General features: G+C 35.9%; 1 pseudogene; it reads left to right on the forward strand.

The window, feature by feature from the left end:
* Window positions 1–7,844: 7,844 nt before the first annotated feature.
* Window positions 7,845–12,256, forward strand: LOC120256029 (annotated as a pseudogene).
* The last annotated feature ends 928 nt before the right edge of the window (window positions 12,257–13,184 follow it).

A 13,184-nucleotide genomic window follows, 5' to 3' on the forward strand; every position in this document is an offset into this window, starting at 1 on the left:
ACATGGCTACCTCTTCACCTAGCTTTTGGGGCCTACTTGATCCAATGGGCTGTTGGATTAACTGATCCAGCTCTGATGGTTTAATTTTTTTAATAATCATTTAAAAGTTTGAGAATTATAAGTTTAATTAAGTTTGATTTAGCTTAACATCGGTTATTAATTATTCTTAAATCATCGACCCATTTATTAATCATAATTTCTAAACATCGGGAATACAAATGGCTCACACCTAAACGTTCCAGAATCATTCACCTATTCAAATAATTAAGAATTTCAAAGCGATTATTTATAAACAAATCAAACTCGAGTGAAGAAACCGCAATTTTACAAAACTTTAGCGATTATTCATTAAACTCTATCAGTGCTAAGCATTGTCCCTTATATTGCTATGTAAAAATTTACAAAGGAAAGTGTAAAAATTTATAACCGGTTAAGAGTATATGTGCATGTTATCTATGTAATAAAAATCTTTTTAATCATGAGTAATTTGTAAACTAAAATACATTTTAAACTATTAAATTGCAAAAACCGTAAGTTAGATCATATATAATTATTTATGTATTTATTATTTATTTTATACTAATTAAATTGAGTTAGATGGGTTATAGAAGTCAAACATGTTACCGGGTTGAAATGGGTTAGTTGAAATATATTATAAAGTATATATAGTGATGGATTGAATAAAAATCAGTTTCTTTTTCAATATGTGGATTTTTAATTTAAATAGCTTGAATTATTAAATAGGTCATGTCAAAATTTAATTTGATGATATAAATTTAAAAATATTAACTTGTTTAATTTTTATTTAAACTTATCTATTTTTTAAAAATTATAAACTTCAAACATATCAGTCAGTTGAGTTATTGAAAATTCTATAAAAGAATAGACCTCTTTAATGGGTGTTTTATATATAGAAATATTTAAATTTTTAAATCACTAGTTGAAATGACCTAACCTTCTATTATTTAAAAATATCTTATTTTGATAACTTGTTTTTACAACCCCACTGAATCTCAATTAATTCTAAAAACAAAACAAACAAAACAGTATACATAAGTAACATAACCATTGCCACCAATGCTGTCGTACCGGACCGACCTGCTCACTGTCAGGACCCTGAACCACTGCTACTGCCCTAGATATTCCCCATCGAACCCAGATTTAAAAATCTGTTAACCCTGATAACCCAAGGCTCAATCGGAACCTACGGACCCATTGACCCAGTCACACAATATTGTAGCTTTTTACAATATTTAATAATTTATTATTATTTTCTCATTAGAAACTAAAAATCATGTATATTTATTAATATTATTTTTAATTTATAATCAATAAAATGGAATTACAATATATATATATATATATCATAAACATATCAACATTAGCATTTAAAAATAAAAATTTATTAATATGTTATGTAAATACTAAATACTTTCTAAAAATTTAATTTTTAAAAATAAAATAATAAATGAGTGTAATTTTATTATAAATATAAAAATAAAAATATTCTAACTAAATATAAAATATATATTTAAAACAAAAATAAAATCTCAATTGAATTTGGGTAAGTTAATTAATTTATCGATAAAACGTATTATCCATATAAAAGATAAGTAATTAGTAAAATAAATTTTTTATCTATTCCGATAAAATCAACCAAAAACAAACAAATAAATAAAAACAAACCCAGAGAAGTTGAATAATTATATATTAATATATTAAATTTGTAAATGTTTAAAAAATTTAAAAATAAATGACATAATTAGAAAACACTAGATGCATATAAGCGTCATTTATCAATTTAAATATCAAATTTGAGAGTAATTTTTATATTATAATTAGGAAAAATTATTTTTTTACCCCCAACAGCTTTTAAAAATTCACATACAACCCCTCCCGACTTTTGAATTATGTCTGACAAATTTCTTCCTTTTGTTTCACTTCATTTTTTTCCCTTTCACCTAATTCCGCCTAATCTCATTCTGATCGAATTCCATTTTTACCCCTCAACAAACGCGATAAAAGCACATCATCTTTTTAAAATAACCCAGCTCTCATCTTTCAAATATTTTTCGAAAGACCTCGAGCCTCACCACCGGATCCTGCTTTACTCGACTCATTTTCATCACCACCTTCCGCTGCTGGCTTCTTCCGGCTTGCCTCTGACGACGAAGTCGATGGAAAGGCTCGCCTACTGAAAAGCAAGATACCGACGAGAATCGCATATACTAAATGGAGATGTGTCACATTTTAGAGAACCAAGAAATCGGATTAACTCAAGGAGGATGAGGAGGGGAGGTATTCGCTGTTTTGTAAGAGAGAAGGAACGATTTAGAACTTATGTCCGGATGTGGCTGTGCTGTTTCGCTTAAATATATGTGTTTCGATTAACTTAGGTATGTGTGTGTAGTTTTTAATTCAAATTCATCCGATTTATGTCCCATTCTTTTTGTATGGATAAATTTGAAATCGCTTTTGAATGTTTATTACGGGGTTGCTTGCACAAACCGTGATCGATAAAAGAAAAACAAGGTAATTTTAAACAAAAATAACTATTGTTAAATGTAAACCAAGACTATTAAAACTAAACGCTGATACCTTAAATGTAAAAACCCGAATTATTAAATGTAAATAAGATAACTTAAACAAAAACCTATCGTTAAACATAAAAAGTGTATTCGCAAAACAAAAACCAAAAACTATTAAACAAAAAATTAGTAAACTTAATCGACACGATTAACATATAATGTAAAACTATCGAAACCCAACTAAATTAAAAGTAAAACATTTAACAATGCACTCTAACATAATCTGGATAAACAAAACGAGTAAATTAAATAAGAATCGAGATCAGTTAAACGAAAACGTAGCTAGCTTTCAACAAAAACCTGATTGATAAACTGAAATAAAATAACTTAAACACAAAAACAACTATTATTAAATGTAAAACGTTAAAAATTTATCTTTATGTTTAATGTACTCTAATTTCTAAGAGAATATTGATTGAATTTACAAGATTTAAAAAGAGTACTCGGTAAAAATAGCTCTAAAGTTTATAGAATCAAGAATTAATCCATGGTAAAATAGTCTCACGTATTTATCCATATATCCATAAAAAGTCGATTCTTTTACGTTCTAATTTCCTAAAGTTCTTATTCCAAGATATTAAACATTATTTTAAGCATTTATTTAAAAAGACCAATTGAATTTGAGTTTAATTTTAATTTTAATTTTTAATCCAATAATTTCTAAAGAGTTTTGGGATCTAAATTAATCAAAATATAAACTGACATTATTGCACTAGGAGCTTTAACTTAGTCTCTGCTTCCACTTAATCAGCGTATGTTTGTGTAGTAACTCAGAATACCCTCGAACCTTTACATATCCGTCTGGAAAAATATATTCGGTATTACATACAAGCAGTAGTTAATTTTCTACGAAGAATCTTGCTGGTAAAACCCCAAGTACTGCAATGCATGGACTTAAGTGTAAAAAGTTTTTAAAAAGATTTTTGGGTTAAAAGAGTAATAGAAAAGGATTGATATAAAATATTTCGAAACCAAGGACTGAAAGGTAAGGCGGTAGGGACCTTTTGAAATATTGTGTTATACTTCAGGGACCATTTGATAGTTTCCAAGGACCTTTTGAGAATACTATTTCATAATTCAGGGACCATTTGTGAGTTTTGCAGGACTGACTTGTAAGAAGTTAAGTTTTGAGGGACTAAATGTAAATTTTGGCTGAAAACTTCATCGAGAAAAATCTAGACTCTCGAGTTGCTCATCTTCTTCATCTCCTTTCTCATTCTTTTCCCTCGCATAAAGAAACCGTGAGTTAAAAACAAGTATGTTAAAAAACGATAATGAGCTGTTCAGCTAGTACATGAGTGAGAATATGACAAGCGATTGCTTCGGTAAAGATTACGGACGATTTATTTATCTAAGATACTTGAAACGACAGGTATGTATTTGGGGTTTGATTTGACTACTAATTGTCGATGACGTATTGCACGAGTTAAGTGTGTTAAACTGACGGTTGAATTGATTGTCGGGTTTAACCAAATCGATTTCGACTGGATCAAACCAAGTCGAAATTGATTTCTAGTTGAGTTGAATTGATTTTGTTGCTTTGACTCGATCAAACCGTCGAGACTATCCTGTATCGCGTCAGCTTGATTTGCCAATGTAACCAAGTCGGGTTCAACTGGATTTTGAATAAGTAATCTGAGTCTGGCTCCGTTCTGCTCATGAAATTAAGTTTTTGGCTCATGCACCAAGATCTGTCTGTGATCGGGATTCAAAGCAGTTGTTTAGCCTAAACCGAGTTTGCTTTTAAATACAATTGAAAGCCAGCTTGATTATGCAAGGTCGGATTTTAACCGATTGGGAGTGAGTATCCAATAAAAGAAATCTATTATTATTTTTGTATTTTCTTTCGTAGCTTTAAATACGTTATTTATTTTTATTATATTATTCTTGTCATAGGCTGTCAGTGCCTCGGGAGGAATTCCGCGCTCAAGCAAGGAACCCTAAGGACACCAGTGAGTCTGGTAGTGTATTATTATTTTAAAAAAATTAATTAATTATTATTATTTTTTGAAATAACTCATTAATGGCTAGTATTTTGAAAATAATTATTTAAGTGATTTTTATTTTATCATGTTTAATTTATGATATAGGTTAAAATATACTGATATTTACTCTGCCGCTGATGTCCCGATAATCGTATTGATACATCAGCCAGATAATTATCACGATTTTCATGAATAGTGAAAAATACATGTATACGTGATTTAATTATTCAATTCACGTATTTATTTTTGATGGTTATATATGCTTTTGATTTGGAAATGATTTGTAGAAATCATGTGAGCATTTTTAAAATGTTTTTACCAACAATATTTCGTGGAATCGGTTTTTCATTCCTCGGAATAGTGAATCGGTATCACTGATCCCGGATTTTACTTTTTACGCATCGTTATACTTTTCGACATCGGGCTTCATGAAACGATGCTTATTTTCTCGACGCTAACGCTTGTCCCTGATAAGGATCCCAGCGATGTGATTTAGTACCAGATTGTCACAGACATCACATGTTGGTTCGATGGGATGACGCATGCCAAGGGCGTCCGACTCATCGCAGAGTCGGGTCCCCACCCGGCCGCCCCTAGAGGTGGCGTGGCAGGACCCGAAAGCGCTGATTTGTCCAGATCGTGGGAGCGCAGAGCCCCGATTGGATTATACATCGGGATCCCGCAGTCACCACATGGGACCGACGGGCCAACGCCAAGGTTACGAAGACTCAAGGGGCTCCCAACCTAGTCGCGACTGCCGCTAGCAAGAGTTTTCAGTCGTGGATTTGAGAATGGTTTTATATTACTTGTTATTTTGTGTCATGATGAGGGTAAGCTCACTGCCGCTCTTAGTGAGGCACTTCACAAAGAATTTGATTTTTCAGAAAATTGATTTGATATCGATTTATGACGAGTTTATGTTTCAAAAAGTTCTTTAAAGACGTATTTTTGCTAGAATTATGGTATTTTGAGAAATTGATATTTATATACTTTTATATATATACCTGATTTTGAGTATTTGAAATTATTATAGCCACCGACCAACCGAATGTGCTCGTAACTCCAGTGAGCAAGCACCCCTAGATCGCTCGCTCAAATTTAGAGCTAGTCGTGTTAAGTCCAAGACCAAAGCGGGTCCCATACTTTTCTTTATATTTGTTGGTATCGTGATCTTTCAGCTGGGACTGTGCATCTACAAATTTGAGTTATTATATTTGTTGTATTTATGTATTTGAATCCTCGTAGCTGTGTAAAGTTATAAATCGAATTTGAAGTCCGATTTTGGTTTCCGAGAAAGTCAAATGCTTCCGCTAAAAAGGAATTTTTAACTCGATGGGCCACATTTACTCCCTAGAAGGGGTGGGTGACAAGAATCAACCCTAGTTTCCGCTTAAATAACCCGGCTCGCTATAACCCAGCTCTGCTTAAAATTGATGTTTGTCAGTTAAACGCTACCAAGAATTTAAACACGAACCAATATTATTAAACATAAACAATTTTTAAATGAAAAATACCCTAAGTTACACAAAACACATATATTTAAACGTAAAACATACTTTAATCTCAAAGTTTTCCCTAATTCATCTCGCCTCACCTCCTCCGCAGACTACATTCTCCTCTCCTTTCGTCTCTTCAACCGTAAACTTAGTACGATTCTCCAAGTTCTCATCTTCCTCACTCTTCTCCTTCTCCTCTTCCAATGCTACTAGCTCCTCAACCTCTCCAACGCATCTCCACGACCTCTTTCTCCTCAACCCCAACACCGCGAGCTTGTCTGACAGCATCCAACTTCCACCAACGAGTCCTCTAAAGGGTTCTCCTACCAAACCATCGATCTGCGGTTCATCGCTTATCACGCCAAGAAAAATAAAAACAACGTGCGCAAACACCCATAAATCCAAGAAACTACATACGAGGTCCGCCTCCCACATGGCACGTACTTCTAACTCCCGCCGTGCGTGATCTAGGTGTTCCACTGCGGACCGATCTCCGGATCGGATCTACCAACCCAACCCGAGATTTCACAAATTCCAAAATGGAACGAGACATGCCACATAACCGGACTTGTTGCGAAGACCTTTCATCAAAGCAGAGTCTGTATTAAGTCGCGAGAGATGAGTCATTGTTGTCATTCCCCACCAACTCCGCTTAGTCACCTTAACGACTTGAAGGGTTTAGTGAGAGAAAAGAGAGGTGTTTTGAGACTACCAAATTAGAGAGGGAAAACGTATATAAACGAACTTTCTACGGCAGATTTAACAACACTTATAATTATAGTTTTAATATTATATTTGTTCATTATTAATTATTATAATATTTTTATATTTTATTAATGACCCGGCTCAACCCCGATTCGATCCTGGCACCCATCGACCGACCCTTACCTTAACCGTACTAACGTCCGAGCGGGTCTCGACAACTTTGATCACACATGAAAAGTGAAATAGTATTATTAATCATTTCAAAGCATGGAATTGTCCACATTGTCCCCATCCCTCTATCCCAAACATAAATAAATAAAAACTCATCACACGTATCAAAAGAATAGAGATGTACCACCCTCCTCAATGCCTCACAATTTGACTCCCATTTTAAATTTCAATGGTTCAATAATCAATTTATCATGTATTATAATACTGACTGAGCGATAGCTCATCCATATTATTGATGGACATGTTTATACCACAAACTTGTCACAATATATATATATATATATATATAATCAACAAAAGATAGAATTGAAGAAGCTAATGAAAACCAACCCCATAAATACATAAATGATTAGAATGCGCCAACACATCAAAAGAAAAGACAAAGTAAAATATCAGCCAAATTGATCTTATATATGTCAATGGGAACCAACCATGTGTTAGGTACTCAACTATAATTGCACCACATCTTCAACTTCATTATTCAAAAACCCTCAAACCAAGTCCAAAAACATTCAGATTGATTAATTGAAAACGCCAATTCAAATCCACTACGTGATCTCCAATACTCCTCCAAAATAATTCAACAAATATATATATATATATATATTTAAAACTTAAATAAATAAACTAACAAAACTAACTAATAAATAAAAAAGAGATTTAAATGGAGTTCCACCAACCTTTCATCATCTATAATTTCTCGCATCACCCCAGACCCATAACACTAGCCTTCAATTTCCATTTGACCACTTCATTCCATGCAAACTACGTAAAAGTAGAAGAAGAAGAAGCAAAACAAGCAATATCAATGGCAACAAGCAATGACTACATTATAGTAAATGGACAACAGAGAGCAATGTTTCAAGAGAGTTGAAGAGTTCGCCGGAGACGTCAATGGCCGGGCAGCAGCGGAAGTTCAGGCGTTCCGAGCTTTGCAAAACAGGATTTTGAGACAAACTGGAAGTTGAGAGCTTCAATGAGAGTTTTGTCACTGAATGCTCGGCGGTGTCAAGTGGTGATCAGAGACTGGAGATCAAGTGCTGAGCCGGGACTGAAAGGGGTTGAGGTTCTTGACAAGAATAGTGGGAAGGATGGGAGGATGGGGTCTGTTGGAGAGGAGGTTTGAGCAGCTTGCTGTTGGATGGAAGGCTTCCTAGAGAGAATTTTGGACGTTGCACATTGGTGTTCTTCTTTCTTTATGTTTTCTTTTTATTTTTAATCAATTATTCATGAAGTGGACGAATTTGATGTGTTAATTTTCTGTTTTAGGTGCAAAGTGGTAGATCTGCGGTAGTAAATGAGTACTGGCATTAACTGTCAAATCCTTTGATGAAATATGGATGTGCGTGATTGTAGATAGTTAAGCAGATAGATTGAGTGCAAATGAAGAGAGTATTAATTGGTTCTTAGTTTGAGTTGTTGAGCTTTATGTATATTCTACCAAAAATTCAAAGTTACAATGTATCTGATATCTAATAAGAAAAAGAGCTTGTTTTTAGCTCATGGTTAAAAACATGAAAGATTACTCTGCAGGTGGTAAAGTAAAACAAAATTAAAGCAGTGTGTGACTAATGGATGACTGAAATTCTGAGGGAGAGGTAGAGTAAAAGCAAAACTGGATTAATTATTGTAAGATTACAGAGATAATGGAGAGAGATGCTGATAAATTAATAATGTTGTTTAAGTGACACCACTAAGAATGGAGAGAAATTTGTTTTGTTTCTGTAATCACTGTAACTCCAGCAAAGTTATGCATTCGTGACAAAAATACAAAATGAGAGCATGAATGTATCATGCATAATTTTGCTCAATCATGCTGTAAACTCAAGACCACTGAACTGCAATCAATACATGAGACGTAAGTTTAAATGACACTGCACAGAGATGCAGACTGAGATTCGCTGTATTTCGCAGGCACGCTGGTGAAGGAAAAGGAGTTCGCCGGTGAACCATTTGATGCGCGCATAGGGCGGAGAAATGCTGACCTGGACAATGGAGGACGAAAGACCAGCGTTTAAGGTTTCGGTGGAAGAAATGTCGTGACTCAAAAACTTCGATTCGGAGTGCTTTCAGATATTCTTTGGCTACGTACTCATCTTTCAATTCCCCACTTTTCACAGTATAATTAGAGGATACCGACATGATACAAGTTGTTCAATCTGAGCTAGGTGCGACAAGAATGGCGAGATGGAAAGCTCACTGAAGATGAAGTGAAAAGAGGTCTTGCTGATACCCAAAACTCTTAGCCACAATTGTATCTGTTTTTCTCTTTGAAAACCGAATACCAATGGATAGAGCCCATTGTCTTCTGACCAACAGGCGACTGGTCTTGGAGCGCAACGCCAACAAACTGGCAGTTAAAGCAGCTTAATGCCGCGAACCTATGCTGCAGCTTTATCATGGAAGAACTTGATCCTGACCATCATGGCTACATTGAGGCACCGTGAAATACCCGCTTGATTTCCAACCTGTGCAAAAGCAGCGCACTCCACGACCCGACAAACCATCCAGATTTGGCAACTTGAAACCTCACTCCCGAGGGATGGTCAGCAGCAGCACACAAGGACATGAGAGTAACTTCGAAAAATACACAAACCCCTGCAAAGACAATGATCCCCTAAACGATACAGAAGCTGCGATCAATAAGTTTGTAACCATGGCTGCAGATTTTCACTCTCGAGCACTCTGAAAAGAATATGGATTCTTTTCATTTGGTTAATGCTGAATATAGTCTTGTTTACATGGAAGCTTATTGAGTTCAGAGAAAAACAGCATATGAAGTGATGGGTTATTGTGTCTCTGTAGCCATGGCAGTGCCGAGACCTTGAAATTGAACATGGCACTGATACTATTCCCAGCTTCAGGTAAACACCATTACAAGGCTTAGATCAACAGCTTTTGAGTAGAATCATTCCGCTTTGATGACGGGCTATCAACTTCCACAAGGTAATTAATTATCTCATACAAACTGGAATCTTTTCGGTAAAATGTCACAGAGCATATTGCAGTAGCTGTAACATCTCTATTGCTATTAAATTTCCTGCAGCTCAAGTGGCAATAGCAATTGCATTAGGGACTTTTCTACGACACCGCTGCCCAGTCATCTGGCCTGTGGATTTTCCAAGACTGGATTGCATGCCCATATCCGTACTATGGAGGAACACTTGGCGTCAATTTCAGCACCACACATAAGCAACCGACTTACCTCAAGCCTGATATCCAGTATAGCTGGGGTTACGCATTATCATGCATCATTGTAATGGTACTCTCTTATACATTAGCTGTACCCATTCTTTTAGGAGTGAGCAAGCTGTGTGTCGTTGCCATCCCCCTTCACCACTTGGCTGGTTTCAAACGCATTCTGCGTATGCACACCACCTGCTGGGTGCTAATTTATGCCCTCCTTTGTTTTGCACCTCCTGTTTTATTTATCTCACCACCTACGATGGTACAAGACGATTTGTGAGCCAACCCCACTCTCAAGATAAAACAATACTTTCACAATGACACTAGGTTCAGCAATTAACATTTCCTTTTGGTTTTTGCAGGCATGGATGTGACATATCAAATCCCACTAATATACATTAGTGAGGAGATTAACCCGAGTACTCGCGGAGAAAACTATCATGTGAATATTATCAAGGTCAGATATTTACGATCTTGGTTGACATCAGCCATATTCAGTACTATCAGATGAAGAAAACTAACTGATCTTGCAAATATGTCACACAGGCAGCAATATATCCAGGAAATGTTCTTTTCAATACAGATGAGAAAGCCGCCGATTCAGATACAAGAGTGGAATGTACTTGTTTCTAAGTGTCCAGATGTCTCACCTTTTGAATGGTTTGTTCAGTTCAGCAAAAGGTATTTCTTCTCTCTGATCCCAATATGCAAGATATTGTGAAATGTCAACAGGCATCCCTTCTCCATCACTTCTGCCCCAGAGATCCTTCTGAGTGTCCACATTCGAACCTTGGGGAGATTGGATCAACAGAGCTCAGAAATTTATTTGCAAAAGGGTCGATTTAATCTGAATGCTACATAATTATGGATTTGAATACAGGATCACCGCTGCCATGAGTTTCTAAATATAAGAATATCGTGATCACAAAATGCACCCCAATCTCATGCAGGCTTGTGAGGTTGAAGTTGTTATGAAAAAGGTTAACCTAGTTAGGCAAGAAACAACAGTACTAGCGGATGCACAAAGTTCAACCAACTAGGTAATCAAAAGCATGTCAGTAGTAGAAACTCCTCTAATTTCACAAGGTATTTTTTCGTAGAAGCATTTACCATTGCAAGTTATATTGTTCTCAGCTTCCCAAAACTCCTGATTGGGCCTTATGGTGCACCAGCTCAAAATACAAGAAATATGACATTCTCTTTGTTATCGGACTTTGTCATTGGTGCACTCCATTTATCAGTATATGCATGTAGATCTCCCTGAATGACATAAAAGCAAATGAAGTAAAAATTAGTTAGATACTGACATGTTTGAGTTATGACTAGCATGAAGGAACATCTAACATGAATGATGAAATTAATCCAGGAACTGCAAAGAACTATGCAACAGATGCAGACCTCTTCAAAGCCAAAGGTCCAGGAAGGGCTACTTCCTCACTGGGTTACTAGAGAACAAGGGTTCTTTGAATGGTTCAAAGGTGTCATGAATGATGTTGGGGAGAGTGATCATACCGTACTTTGTGATAAACTTGTTACTCGGCAGGCTTCAGTTCTTGCACCACAGCACGTAACAGATCAACTCAAAAGCGAATGTTCATTGCAGAATGTCATGAGAGATGCACACTACCTGACCAGTGTGTATGAAGAGGGTGATGCAAGATCAGCTCTTATTGCAATGGTCCAGTCACTACAGCATGCCAAAAATGGACTCAGATATTGTCTCAGTGAAGTCGGTAATCATCTGTCTTATATGTTGTATCATTGCCTCTTGGGGATATTGTTAACTGATTCCATGAGTGACAGATTCGGACACATTTCGCTAGGGCTCAAACTGGAGGAAAGTATATACCGACCTGGCAAATGCTCACAAATCCGCCCGGATAGGTACACTACTAGTTCAAATATCATGTTTTTACAAGTGGTACAATATATATCACTAATTTCTGAAGCTGCAGGTGTCTTCATCATGGACCTCCAACTCTCACAAAACAATTAAGAGACCTTTCAGTGGAATTCAGCCATGAGACCAGTACTCGGGTTCCACTTTCACAAGGAGAACTTCTAACATCAAGCCCAGGAAATTGATGATTACCGTATACTTGTACAGAATAATGTAGTTTAGATATGCTTTTATAAGAAGTTCATGAACAAAGAGTGCTAATAACAACAAAAACTTCAAAAAGATCTGGAATATTCTCCTCGTGAACTCTCATCTAATGCAGGGAAGTCCGAAGATAATTCTTCTTTCTCGACCCGCACTCATATGTTGATGACTGATCTGATAAATTTTTCTTTCTCTTTTTTAACTCTAGCTGTTTGCAAATATTTGTTCTTGAACTTCTTTTCTGTCTCTTCAGACTATCTTGCATTGTACTTTCCTTATCCATATCTCCCAGCACCTAATTTTTCATTTTTCTCAGTATTTCCTGCACTACATACTGCATGCTTTTGATAAGTTAACCAAAAGTTGTATTGTCACAAAGATCGGCTTTCTCATGGCTGCTATTCCAGTTGGTCCTTTATTTGAGTTTTAAATTTTTGTTTGTCTCTATGACTGTCTCCCTGGGTATTTCTTCCATCAAATTGACTGCCACTATTTTTCTTTCCCTCAAACTCACTTGATGGGTTCTTGATGGACATGCAGAGTTTCCTGAAACCTAACTTTTTCCACTTTAGACTTCGAAGTTTTTCCCAACCAAGGGAGGGGATGCATCAGACCTGGACCTTGCAGCCAGAGTTGTCACTTGGAACAGAAAATGTCAAGTGGCACCACAAAACTTCCTCTAATTTGCCACCAAGGTCTTCAAAGTCACCATCTTCATATACCACTCTGTACCAGTGGAATTCAGCATCATACATTGCCACCTTCCCAAAATAATACTGATTTCAAACAACTCTCAAATATTTCCCTTCCTTTCATCCAGTCACCAAACAACGGATCAAGTTTTTGATTCAATATTCCTTTGAGCATCAAACTGACGCTTTTCCAGAGC

Source organism: Dioscorea cayenensis, unplaced genomic scaffold, assembly GCF_009730915.1.
Source record: "Dioscorea cayenensis subsp. rotundata cultivar TDr96_F1 unplaced genomic scaffold, TDr96_F1_v2_PseudoChromosome.rev07_lg8_w22 25.fasta BLBR01001267.1, whole genome shotgun sequence".
Taxonomy (NCBI): domain Eukaryota; kingdom Viridiplantae; phylum Streptophyta; class Magnoliopsida; order Dioscoreales; family Dioscoreaceae; genus Dioscorea; species Dioscorea cayenensis.